General features: G+C 49.9%; 1 protein-coding gene across 1 annotated transcript in view; it reads right to left on the bottom strand.

The window, feature by feature from the left end:
* PAK4 (p21 (RAC1) activated kinase 4) overlaps positions 1–13,002 on the bottom strand; it is a 97,882-nt gene that overhangs the window by 57,646 nt on the left and 27,234 nt on the right. The window lies entirely within an intron of this gene.

Below are 13,002 nucleotides of genomic sequence, written 5' to 3'. Positions count from 1 at the left end.
TGTGACCACAGGTTGAGAACCACGGCTGCACAAACAAAAAGTGGGAAGACTTAGATGTGACTTGATCCTCCACCTCACCCTCACCCCAAATCCTTCTGATAGTAGATCTCCCCAGTTACCTCTAGTTTTCCTACCTAACAAGATTTTATTTGAACAAGCCACAATTGTTTATTGTTTAACCCACCTCACCCCTTCGTCCAGTCACAGTGACATGATATGATCTGTGCACACACAGCGTGTGGAATAGGGTTTTATTAACAGGGTATTTCCTCCCGTTCCTTACCCCCACGCGTTCTCACTTTCCACTCTTATTCTGCGGTCCCACCCCCTCTTATCAGATGAAGAAATGGGCAGCTCCCCATAGCAACACAAATAAAAATGCCTATTTCTCAGCCCAGGGAGTCTGTTCCCTGCAATCGACACAATGAAACCGGACTTTCCTTCCCTTCATCATCTTGCAGTTACACTTCACTAGGCTGCCAGCAACAGAAACTGAAGCTAAGGCAAAAAAAAAAAAAAAAAAAAGCAGAGGGCTGGAGTGGCATTAACTCCTTAGCACAAGGAACCAGAGTGGAACGGTAGAATAGCTTCCAATACCAAGAGCAACCCGCTTAATTGAACGCCACGTCGCCAGCCACCTCTCAACACTGGAAACTCTCCCTTCAGGTTAACAGAAAACAAAACAAGTCACATTTTATCTCAGGCCTTGACAACCTTCCTACGTGTTCCAGGCATTAATTACAGTCGTTTTACTATGCAATCACCTGACAGGTAGCAATTTAATAGGGGTTTTTTTCAGCCCTATCTGGGGCTGAAAGCACATCCGGATCTGGTGGAAATTGGGAAGGTCAGCTGGACTCCCACATCACCCTGTCCGCTGGATTTGGAAGGGCAAGGGTTAAAAAGTAAAGGCAGCAAGAACTGGAGCAGGAACCCAAGAAGATTTGAGCCTGCAGCCAATGGAACAGCAAAGTTTGAAACAAAGCAGCCAGTCAAGTGCTCTAGTCAGCGGATCAGGAGCAAAAGAGGAGGAAGGGAGGGAGGGAGAGGATAAGGGCAGCAATGTAGGGCCAGCTTGAAAATACTGAAGGGGAAAATTCCTCCAGGAAAAGCTGGCCAGTTCCCCCCACCAGCACCACAAGCAGCTGCTCGCCCAACAGCTGTCACTAGTGGGGTATTTCCCGACTCAGTAAATGGACCCCCCATAACAACTGGTTTACAAAAACAGCCATTCTAAAGGACCTCACCCCCAACCTAGGACACCTCTAGCACTGTTCACCTGATCTCAAAAGACTATCGGCATCAATCATTAAAACCTCATAACACCCACTGAGAGGGATTGTAGATATTTGAGAGAAAGGGAAACCGAGCCACACAACCGCGAAGTGGTTTGTCCCTTCCCTACTAGGTATTCATAGATACTACCTTATTCGGTGCCCTAAGGAATCAGAGGATGGTCTGGGAACAGAACCCAGAAACCCCCGTTTGAATCAGAGCAAGGGGTCTGAGTCAAATTGTCCACCTAGCAGTGTTCCAAACCCTTGCGATTTTATGCATTTTCCCCCTCAATGCCCCAGCTCCTGGAGTAGCGAGTGCAAGAATCACAGCTTTCACCGGGGTGGGAGGGAAGAGAACAACCAAGCAACCCTCATGGTTAAGGAGAAAAGCTTGAAAAACCTGATCTCAACCCAGAAAGCAAAGAAAATTTACTTGGCTTGATTATTATATTATTAAGTCAGACACATGATATTTGAACGCATGGGGGATTGGCAGTACGGTTACAGCAGCCTGGACGACCACACATTCGTACGAGATTATTCCATGGCCAACCCCTTTCCGGTTCAGAATAGCAGACCCCCTGCGTCTCTACTCAGGAGCACACTATCCCCATTGCAATGACTGCACTCGCTTCCGTGGATGGCTGTTTATTGTATTTGTAGGTTTGTTTCTTTGAACTCGAGCGGCTGTAAAAGAGACCACTGCCACCTTGCTCTTTTTATAGCACTTTGAATCCATAGATCTCAGGGTGCTTTACAAGGGAGTAAAGTACCATCATCTTCATTTTACAGATGGGGAAACTGAGGCACAGAAAGGTGACGTGACTTGCCCAAGGTCACCCAGCAGGCCAGTGGCACAGCCATGAACAGAACCCATGTCTCCTGGGTCCCAGTCCAATGCGCCATCCAGTAGGCAACACTACCCCCCAGGACCCCAAAACCAGCCAGTTTTGCCATGGAGCTTGGTTTGGAAACCTCTGCATGAGAGCACACTCCTTTCTTTCCTCAATGGGTTAAAGTCTCCCTTGGATCTGTCTACACTTACAAGTTTTGCTGGCATAGCTGTTGGTTAGGTGTGCGGTCCTTTGCTGATGAAGTCATGCAGGCAACGGCCTTAGTGTAGACACAGTTATACCGGCATACAAGTCCCCTTGCCAGCATAAACGGCATCTACACTAGGAGGGTTTGCCGATATAGGTAAGCGTAAACAAGACCTTAATGAAGCTCTACACAGATTTTAGCTTATGATCTTAAAATAAGAAAAAGACGGAACCCAAGGTTAAGATGCTTAAATGATAAAACCTAGGCCAGATGACCAACGGGGTGATTTAAACCGCCTCCAAAACCAGGAAATTTAGAGCCCATATTTAATAAACTTGCCTAACCCTTGGCCTTAGATCTCATGGCGGTCTAAAACTTCTTTCTGCCCATCTGTCCTTGGCACACAGGAAGTAAACCAAGAATGGCATGGTCTGCCAATCTAAGGGCCTGTCTACACTACTGCACGGGGTCGAGCGAAGAGACAACTGCAGCTACGTGAACAGCATAGCTGAAGTTGACGTACTTAGATCTACTTACTGCAGCGTCTTCAGTGTGGTAAGTCGACAGCGGACGCTCTCCCGCTTACGCGCCTCGTTCTGGCAGAGTACCGGAGTCGACGGGAGAGCGCTCAGCGGTCGATTTATCTTGTCTATACTAGACGCGATAAATCGACCCACGCTGGATTGATCGCTGCCCCCCACCGATCCGGGTAGTGTAGACAAGCCCTAAATGGCCAATCCTATGAGGTGGTGAGTACCCTCTGTTTCCAATTGACTTGGGGGGAAGGGGAGGCTGAAACTGCTCACGTCCTTGCCAGCTCTGGCTCCAAGCCTACATGCAAGGCTTCCAATGTCAAAATGTTTCAATGTTATGAGGTCTGTGTCCGTATTCAGGTTGTTGGGTTTTTTTAAAATGTTTGAGCTAACAGGAAATGCCGCTGGATTGGCCCAATTAACTGGTGCATCCTGTAAACAAAACCTGGACAATTCTTTAGCACCGCAAATCCATTGTGTCCAGCTGTGCAAGCCATCCATGTAGCGAAACACATTTGAGAGAATCACGGCAATATGCGGGAGTTTAAGCTTTCCAATTCCCCACCCTCCCTCAAATGCATTAGAAAGTCCAGAAGGGGGGGCGGGGGGGAAATGGCAGCACTGAGGTCTTATCAGCACAAAATGAACTCTAAGGAAATCCTGAATAGCAAACACAGCAGGACTGTTTCAGTACAAATGTGTGTGTGTGGGGGGGGGGGGAAGTCTTATTCAGTGGTGCTCCAGTCTCATCTCAACAACAAAAATGCCACGTTTTTAAAGCAGCTTAAAATCAGACAACTGCATTTGATAAACCGAAAATAAAGCGTACTTTGAATACTGGACAACATCCAAAACTTGTAGCTAAAAGGCCAGGACCTTTTTATGTTATAAAAATGAGAAGTTTGTTTTGTTTTTGTTTTTTTTAACTAGGGAACACGTATTTGGGCGCGTTAATCGTCCGTCATGATTTGCAAGTTGACAGGTCCCTTCCCATTTGTGCTAATTTTCCTCTTATTTATTTTCTCTCGTCATATATATATTTTGATCCATCAATAGTCACACCGCCTTTGGACTGTTTAACTGTTCCTTGGAAGCATTCCCAGAATCACACTGGAAAGATGGAGGAGAATCCAAGAAAAATCATTTTAAAATGAAAACCAAACCTCCCGCTCTTCAAGAGGGGAGGGGAAACCCCCACTATGAGCCAATCTAGTCCAGCACTACTTGCTGAGCCTGAGAGACTTAAATACCAGGGACATTTGAACAGATTATCTTTGCGATAGCATCTCCTGGCAGGATGAGGCGTAAGGAAGATGTGCTTATACTCTAGCAGTCTCCGAATACTCCAAGGGCTGGTCTACACTGGGGCGGGGGGGGAAATCGATCTAAGATACGCAACTTCGATCGAAGTATCTTAGATCGAATTGCCTGGGGTCCACACGGCGCGGGATCGACGGCCGCAGCTCCCGCGTTGACTGCGCTACCGCCGCTCGCTCTGGTGGAGTTCCGAAGTCGACGGTGAGCGCGTTCGGGGATCGATATATCGCATCTTAACGAGACACGATATATCGATCCCAGATAAATCGATTGCTACCCGCTGATACGGCGGGTAGTGAAGACGTACCCCAAGAACGAACGTGTATTTCGGGAAGGATGCTGGCACTATACAAGCAGGGATCTAGAAGGGGCAGGCAACCAAGGGGACATAGATCCCTTTCATTACAAAATCAAATGCAGCAAGGATCAGCAGGGACTGGAAGCTGTTGCAATGTAATGGCTGTTCATAGGCAGATAGGAAGGAAACAGGTGGGTTTGGGCCTATTTCTTAGACGACAGGTGTCCATGTCCATAAGGGTACGTACGCTGCAGCTGGGAGCCGTCATTCCCAGCTCAGGTAGATGTACGCACTACTCAAGAGAAGCACGGAAAGTAACAGGATGGCCACAGCGGCACAGGTTAGCCACCCAAGTACAACCTCTTCCAAGATCTAACATACATACCTGGGCAGCTAGCCCAAAGCCAGTGACCCTTCTGCTGGCGCTCTCCGGAGAAAGAGACATACGCGGAAAGGCACACAGAGGATGACAACCTGCGTTCGGCACTTAAGTATGCTGGGGCGTGCAAGGGAGGGACACTTGCATGACCACGGCCCCTGCTGTACCTCCACCGGCTGTGTTTAGGAACCGAGGTCTGCAATCTGCAGGGCTGTCACTAAGTTGATTTAAAATATAGCGCTGTACAGTGTCAAATTCATTCTTCACGACCCTCTGAGGGGTTTGTGAACAGTCTCAAAACTAAAGACACGCAAGCGGCAGAACCGTACAGTAGGAATAGGATTTCTTGTTTTCAGGATTGAGTCATACCCCAAAAGGAACAGAAAGGACAGAGGGAGAGTGCGCCAGTAGAACTGCACTGTGGATAAAGCAGTCCACTTTTTACAAGGCAATTATTCAGAGCCACTGCCTTCAGCTAAACATGCTGTTAACTTTAAGAGCCTGACAGTACATCCATCAGAACACTAGATTTTCATTGAAATGCACCATACCAGGGCAGGGGCACACCACTCCCCAGGAAGCAGGTGGGTTTGAGAATACATCACATCATTTGTTTTCTTCCCTTACCAAAAAAAGGTTTTTATATTTATATGCATTTTTATCTCTCTCTCTCTCAGGCTACCACTAAAAGAAATACAAGATGACACGAATGCAAGCTTGCAATGTATCTCAGCTTGCGATGGGTTTAGTGAGGTACAAGGTACATCACTCCTTTGCCCGTCTGGAAAGTTATTTCTCTATTATGTCAGTACAACAATTCACAATCTCCTGTTTACAAGGCTTCAAAAGCTGCGATAAATACCAACATTCCCTACAACTGCTCTTTCTGGTTGACAATAGCAAAAAAAAAACCCGCAACCCATCCAGCATCCATAGTGAAGTCTAGTAAAAACCCACTAATTAATTCACAGAAAGATAAAAGCACATCAAGGGAAATACTCGGATCCCAAAGATCTTAAAGATTGATGAACTTAGTTTAAAAAAAAAACAAAAAAAACCCAACAGCAAAGTCCTAGATTTGCCAGTGATCCTAAAGTGTTCTGAAGACAGTCCCAGGGACAGTCCACAATATTTCTGCTCTTCATCACCTCATTAGATGACCCTTACCATTTATTAATTATTAGGTATCATGGTAGCACCTAGAGTCCCCAACTGAGGGCTTAACTCTGCTGTAAAGACAACTTGGGTTAGAACTAGTGTTGCCCCTAACTCAACACCATCCACACACACAAGCCCTTTAGCCGAACTGCAGTATTGTTTTTAATTCCAGTTGGCTGGCCTCTCAGGAGACAGACTAAAACTACAACCACTTCGCAGTGTGGATGCAGGCTAGCTCCACTCAAGTGCTGCTAACCATAGGCGCTGACTTCATGGGTGCTCCGGGGCTGGAGCACCCACGGGGAAAAACAAGAGGGGGCGGAAGCTGGACCCCCTTCCGGACCGCGGGGCCCTGGTAATTTGTACCGGCTTCCTCCCCTCCCCCCGTCGGCCCTGCCTATGCTGCTAACCCTCCAATGCCTTTCCACAATTCCCTCGTGTGCCCAGAAAAGACAGACAAGTTCAGCAGGAAAGAAATGGAGCGTCTCTGCTAATTGCAACGCATCGGAGGTGTCCCCAGAAGTCTTCGTGCCACGCACAGGTGAGTGCAGCAACAGGCAGGATTACACAGTGCCGCGGCTGTCACTGGAGCTAGGCTAACTTGAGTAAAGGGCTAGGCAGACTCGCCACGTTGTGCTATGCTGCATAGACAGAGTGAGGCTGAGTCTACGCTGCAATCCCAGGGCGTGCCTGCGGCTCCGCACACGTACCCGAGCTCACTTGAATTTCGTTCGCTCGAGCACCGGAGCAGCGCAGGCTGTGCAAATCCGCCCCCAATGCCGGGTAATTACTCAGGAGGCCAGCCCATGCTGAAGGCCATGCAGTCGCCGCAGTATCCCGAGCTAGCTCGATTGAAGCTAGCTCAGTACGTCTACAGGAGCTGCAAATCACACCCCATGCCAGCAGTGTAGACACACCCGGAGAGAGAGTTCCCGAAAAACTTACTGCCTTAACAAGGGGCGGGAGAGGAAACAGCGGCACAGAGGGGAAGTATCTTGCCCATGGCCAGGGAGAGAACTGACTATTGACTAAGCCATGGGTTCTCAAACTGGGGGTCGGGACCCCTCAGGGGGTCATGAGGTGATTACATGGGGGGTCGCGAGCTGTCAGCCTCCACCCCAAACCCCACTTGCCTCCACTGTGTTTAATTTATTGGGGGGGGGTCGCACTCATAGGCTTGCTGTGTGAAAGGGGTCGCCAGTAAAAAAGTTTGAGACCCACTGCACTAAGCCATGCTGGCAATGGTTTTATACATTATTAATCAGACTCCACTTTACTCTCACCCCCCTAACGATGCGTTTTGCAAATCAGAACTATGTATGTCAGTCCAAAGAGAAGGCAGATCTTTAAAGATTCCATTCTTTCTGTGCTGCAATATGGCACGTCTACACGAACACTGCTGTCGGTAAAACTGTTTTTTTCCCCACACCCCCGACTGACAGAAGCACCGGAGCGGCTACACGGGAGACTACAACTGTGCCGCTGTCTGGTCTCTAGTGTAGACACAGCCTTAGTCTTGGGACCACAATTTATTTAACGACCGAAATATCATTTGGCCTCAGCCTGGGGTTGCTAATAAGGCATGTGATCTCAGACTCTGTGCTCCTCGCATACAAAGCTCTGTGGTCTTGATTTTTTTTTTTTTTTTTTAAATATGATCCTTTGCTCAAGTCTTTCCTCCCCGGTGGAATGTGTTTGCTTTTTAATCACGGAGATTGATAACTGACTAGTCTGCTTCTTAGTCAGTCAGTCTGCATATTGGCTGGTAAATTCTAGCCTTAACTTTAGCTGGTTTTGTAAAACTGGTGTTTAAACCAACACTGGATGCCCTCCTTAGAGTCCAAGCCCCAATCCATTGTTCCCACCCTTGCCTTCAATTACATCCATCAACAAATATTTGAGTTGTGAGGGCCATGGACACCTCCATGGAGGGCACTTCCAGCAGCAACGTGTCCCTTCGCATCACAATGGTTCAGTACTCACGGAGACATAGCTGCATACTGGAAGCAGCGCTGGCAATTCAGTAGAAGCCTGGTATTTCTTTGGGTCTCTCCCATCCCAGGACGGTCCACACCCGCCCTGGCTAAGATCCGACCCATAGACAGATAAACATGGGAACAAAGAGATGGAATCTGGGCTGGGAACTCGAAGAACCAGAGCTTGCGCTCCTGTTGTGCCATGATACACTAAGGAGACCCACCATCCCAGAAGCTTCTGTGAGGACGGGGCATTCAGATGTGGTAGATACGAGGTGTCCATGAGTGTGGGCTAGTGGCTAAAGCAATTTGCTGGCAATTGGCCCAAAGGGGGCACAGGGGAGACCTAAATGATGCATCATAATGTCAAAAGGACCACCCTTTAATCAGGGGTGGCCCACCTGTGGCTCCGGAGCCGCATGCGGCTCTTCATAGGTTAACGTGCAACTCCCTCCATAGGCACCGACTCTGGGGCTGGAGCTATAGATGCCAACTTTCCAATGTGCCAGGGAGGGCTCAACCCCCTGCTCTGCCCCCACTCCACCCCTTCCCTCGAGCCTGCCATGCCCTCCCTCTTCCCCCCTCCGCACCAGAGCCTCCTGCACACCGCGGCAGGCGTGGGGAGGGAGGCACTGATTGGTGGGGCTGCCGGCGGGCAGGGGCACTGCAGGTTGGAGTGGGGGGAGCTGCTAACATATTACTGTAGCTCTTTGGCAATGTACATTGGTCAATTCTGGCTAGGGTGACCAGATGTCCCGATTTTATAGGGACAGGCCTGATCGTTGGGTCTTTTTCTTATCTAGGCTCCTATTACCCCCCATCCCCTGTCCCGATTTTTCACACTTGCTATCTGGTCACCCTCATTCTGGCTCCTTCTCCTGCTCAGGCTGGCCGCCCCTGGTTTAAGTGATCCTCCCAGATAACTTCACAAACTGATATCCCCGAGCAGGGAGTGAGAGGAGGGGGCACAGGTAGTCACGAGCATTTTTACCACCCTGCTGCTCAAAGCAGATCTACGCAACACTGTGGCAGTACTGCCCTGGGCAATTCACTTCACCTCTTTGCCATCAAAGTCCCTTCTGTAAAATGGCTTTGGGTAAATGTTTAGATTAGGGTAGCAATCAAAGGCTGCAATTGGGAGGAAGATAATACTCCCCTCCCCCCGTCTCTAAGGGGGCTAGTGAGGTTTCCCGTTTGGGAAGGGCTTTGAGAGCCTGATGGAAGGTGCTACCTAGGCACGAGGGCATTACTGAAGCGGGGGCAGAAGTAAAATGCTAACCAGTTTGACAGACATGTTAGGCTCTAACATCAAGTGGCCAATGAGGGCGAGCGTGTTTGCCTGTCCAAGAAGTTCTCCAGTAGTGGCGATGACAGACCAGCATTCAGGAATCATTTTAACCCTCTCACTGCCACACACAGTCCCTGACCCATCTTGCCTCCACATTTGGCACTTACCAGTAGGGACCGGCGAGCGCAGAGCCAGCAGCATTCAGATCTGTCCGGGCGAGCTCACAACAGGCCACGCACCATATCACTCATATGGACGCTCCCCATGCTGCCAGCGGAGGTTGGGCAATCTGCTGAGGTTGCTCTATGGGACCCTACACGGCCATGATGTCCCACATGAGGATACAACCCTGCCTGAAGAGGTCATCAGTATCGCGCAAGGAGACATCAATGCCATCGTTCGTGCCCCAAGAGCGCTGGGAATATGCTTGCACAGAACTTTTCTGCACAAGAGTCTGCTGATTTCGACAAGCTGGAGCCTGTCGCAAGTATGCTTCTAACTCTCTCCAAAGACGCATGCCGACCTGGGGATGTATCAGCAGCCAGAAACAGCAATCGAACCCCCCCCCCCCCCCCGACGAATCTAAAGGGAAAATGACTTCAGGAGGTTTAAAAAATAAACAAACAAACAAACAGGACAATAAATTAGTTTAGGCTCAGTACTTGGCCTCCTTTGACATGGGGAGGAAGCGAACGTCATGTGGCATATGGCCAAATGGGCAGGGCATCAGGAGTTTCCAGGTTCCTATCTCAGCTCGGTTCCTGACTTGTTGCAACACTTCCTCTGTGCCTCAGTTTCCCCCCTCTGAAAAAGGTAGCGCTGCCTTACCTACTCCAAGTCCTAGTTATACTGAAGCATGGTCTATACCGCCCAGTTGCATCAGCATAGCTATGTCAGAGAGGGGGGATTTTACTGACACAGCTATGCTGGTAAAAGCCCTAGGGTGGATACAGTTATATCACCATCAAAGTGTTTATACCAGTACAGCTCCTGCCAGTTCCCTGAACCAACGTAAGCCGTATAGGCACTTTCACACGGATGTAACTGCATCCGCACTAGAGGATTTTGCCAGTATAAGAATACCGAGTGTAGAACAGGCTTGAGAAGGGCATTGTGAAAGACTAGATAGCTATCTGCATGCACTTTCAGATCCTCAGATGAAAGGGAAAATATTTTAAAGAGCGACATGAAATGCTAAGCTTCGTTCGTCTCCTTTGCTCTGACAAACCACGAACTGACAGTAAGGAGCAACGCTGTACTGTGCGGCATTGTAACAGTTAGCACCGGGGCTTATTAAGTGAGAGCTTGTTTTGGGGTCATCTAGCAATGTGCACGGATTTCACTATCCTAATAAATTTGTTAGTCTCTAAGGTGCCACAAGTACTCCTGTTCTTCTTTTTGCGGATACAGACTAACACGGCTGTTACTCTGAAACTATCCTGTTGCTTTCTAGACTGCGAGTTTTCCCTGGGGGCAAAGATCATCTACCCAGCCTCCTGCTCTGCTAAATAACTAAGCTTCTTGCTGACTCTCGCAGCAAACACACAAAAGCCCCTTCCTGGAGTGCTTTGCATTAATGTACAGTTAGAGTTCCCCCAAGTGATCAGCGCTGATGCAATCCATTGCAGCTGTCTGAATAGGTGGACTGTGTACACAGACAGGAACTGGCTGGGTCTTCCTGAACTTATAGGCTTCCAGAGAAGGAGAACAAAATCACATTTCTTCTTGTGAATCCCCAGTAAAATACTGTCAGCGAAGAGCCTGTATACACTCCACTGCACAGTCCAGCTCCGATTCTCACACTCCTGGAGCCAGGGAGTGTATGCTGCTCCCTCCTCTATAAAACAGCTCTGGGGAGTAAAGGATTTCACAAGTGACTCACATGCAGAGCGAGGACATCGCTTCTGTGTGGGAAACCTGTTCTTATGCTAGCCCTGCCTCTCTTCAAGTCACTCAACAAAAAGGGGGAGGTACCAAAACCAGAGAAACCCAGAAGTAGAAACCTGCCATTAAGTCATCACCCTCAATGAAGGCTGAAGAATGACTAAGCAAATCGGCTGGGCCTTTTGGAGCGTGTAGCAGACACGTTTGGATAGAAAAAGCCTTTCTTCTTGATTTAGGGCTAGTCTACACTAGAAGCTAGCACCAGTACAGCTGCTCCGCTCTAGCATGTCTGGTGACGATGCTCTATGCTGACAAGAGAGCTCTCCCATCTGCATAATAAATCCACCTCCACGAGAGGCGGTAGCTGTGTCAGCGGGAGAAGCTCTCCCGCTGACATAGTGCTGTCCACACTGGCACTTAGTTTGCTGTAACTTACGTTTACTCCTGGGGGGATTTTGCGCCACTGCGCGTGCGCTGAATTCATGGCCCCCGGAGATTTCTTTGCTTCCCCGCAGAAAAATGACTTTCTGACAGGGAAGCTGCAGGAGCAGTCACGCACCCCTCCCTAGCAGTGCAGGTACATCGTTTCAGGCACCCGGAGCAGCTGGCGGAGAGGTAAATCGCTGCGGGGCTGGGGACACCCCAGCCAGTGGCTCCTACCCTGAGCCGGGATCAGGGGCTAGTCCCGGCTGGGCTGGAGGCAGGAGAGGATGGAACTTTCTCTTCCCCTGCAAGGAGTGGCTGGGGCTGTGTCAGACCCACCCTCAGAAACCTCCCCCAGCTGCAGGAAGCTCAGTATCCTCCCCTGCTTCCAGTCCCATCGCTCCTCAGCTGTGGGGGGAGGGGTCACTGTATGGGCAGCTGCTCCCCCATCCCTGTGCATCCGGACTTCCCATACCCAGACACCCCTGCCAAGCTTCATCTGGTACATCCAGAACCCTCCTAGCCCTCCATACCCAAACCCCACCGCACTGAACCTCAACCCTGCATCTGGAGCCCCCTTGTACCACCACCCTGCCCCCAGACCACCTCCCACTGAGCTCCCCGCACTCAAACCCCCACCCTGATGCCCCACCCCTGTACCACCCTGAGCCCCCACATCCAGACCCCCATGCCACTGACCGCCAACTAGCTTCACCCACCCCCACTCCACCAAGCCCCATTCCCCCAGCACCCAGAGCCCCCACTGAGACCCCCACACCCCTCCTCTGAGCCCCAACAACCTTCACTTGGAAGCCCTTGCAGAGTCCCATTGCCCTTGCACCTGGAACCCCACAATGAGCGTCTGTGCATCCAGATCCCCCCCCACATCTAGATCCCCCACTGAGTGCCTGCACCCAGATAGTCCCATACAGAATCCTCTCACCCCACCCCTGGATCCCCCCACCCCCACAGCCCCTCCACACTTAGATCCTGCCTGGTTGAGCCTACCTTCCCCACACTGGCACAGAGGAGCATGGCCCCAGGGTGTTTCTGGGGAAGGCCTTGTGTTACGTCAGGGTCAGGTGCAGCCTCACCACTGAGGCCGTGTCCTGGGGATTGGGGTGGGGTGTGTGTGCAGGGTGATCTCCCACAGCCAGTGGCCTGTGCTCCCCACTGAAGCCTCTGCATTTATTTATTGATAAATAGCGTGTGCAGAATTTTAAATTTTTTGGCACAGAACGCCCTCGGGAGCATAAGTTGCACAGGGGGCTGGTTTATTCACACTCCTGAGTGATGCAAGTTATACCAAAATACGTGGCAGCGTAGACCTGGCCTTAGACTTCACCTTTCCTCATTTACATCTAACCACATGCCTACACTCTGGCTGTGGTTGTCATAGGATCACTCAACATTTAAACAGTGCTGGTA

Source organism: Trachemys scripta, chromosome 16 (assembly GCF_013100865.1).
Source record: "Trachemys scripta elegans isolate TJP31775 chromosome 16, CAS_Tse_1.0, whole genome shotgun sequence".
Lineage (NCBI taxonomy): Eukaryota > Metazoa > Chordata > Testudines > Emydidae > Trachemys > Trachemys scripta.
The sequence above is the reverse complement of the archived record's forward strand: the minus strand, read 5'-3'. Positions and strand labels throughout refer to the sequence as shown.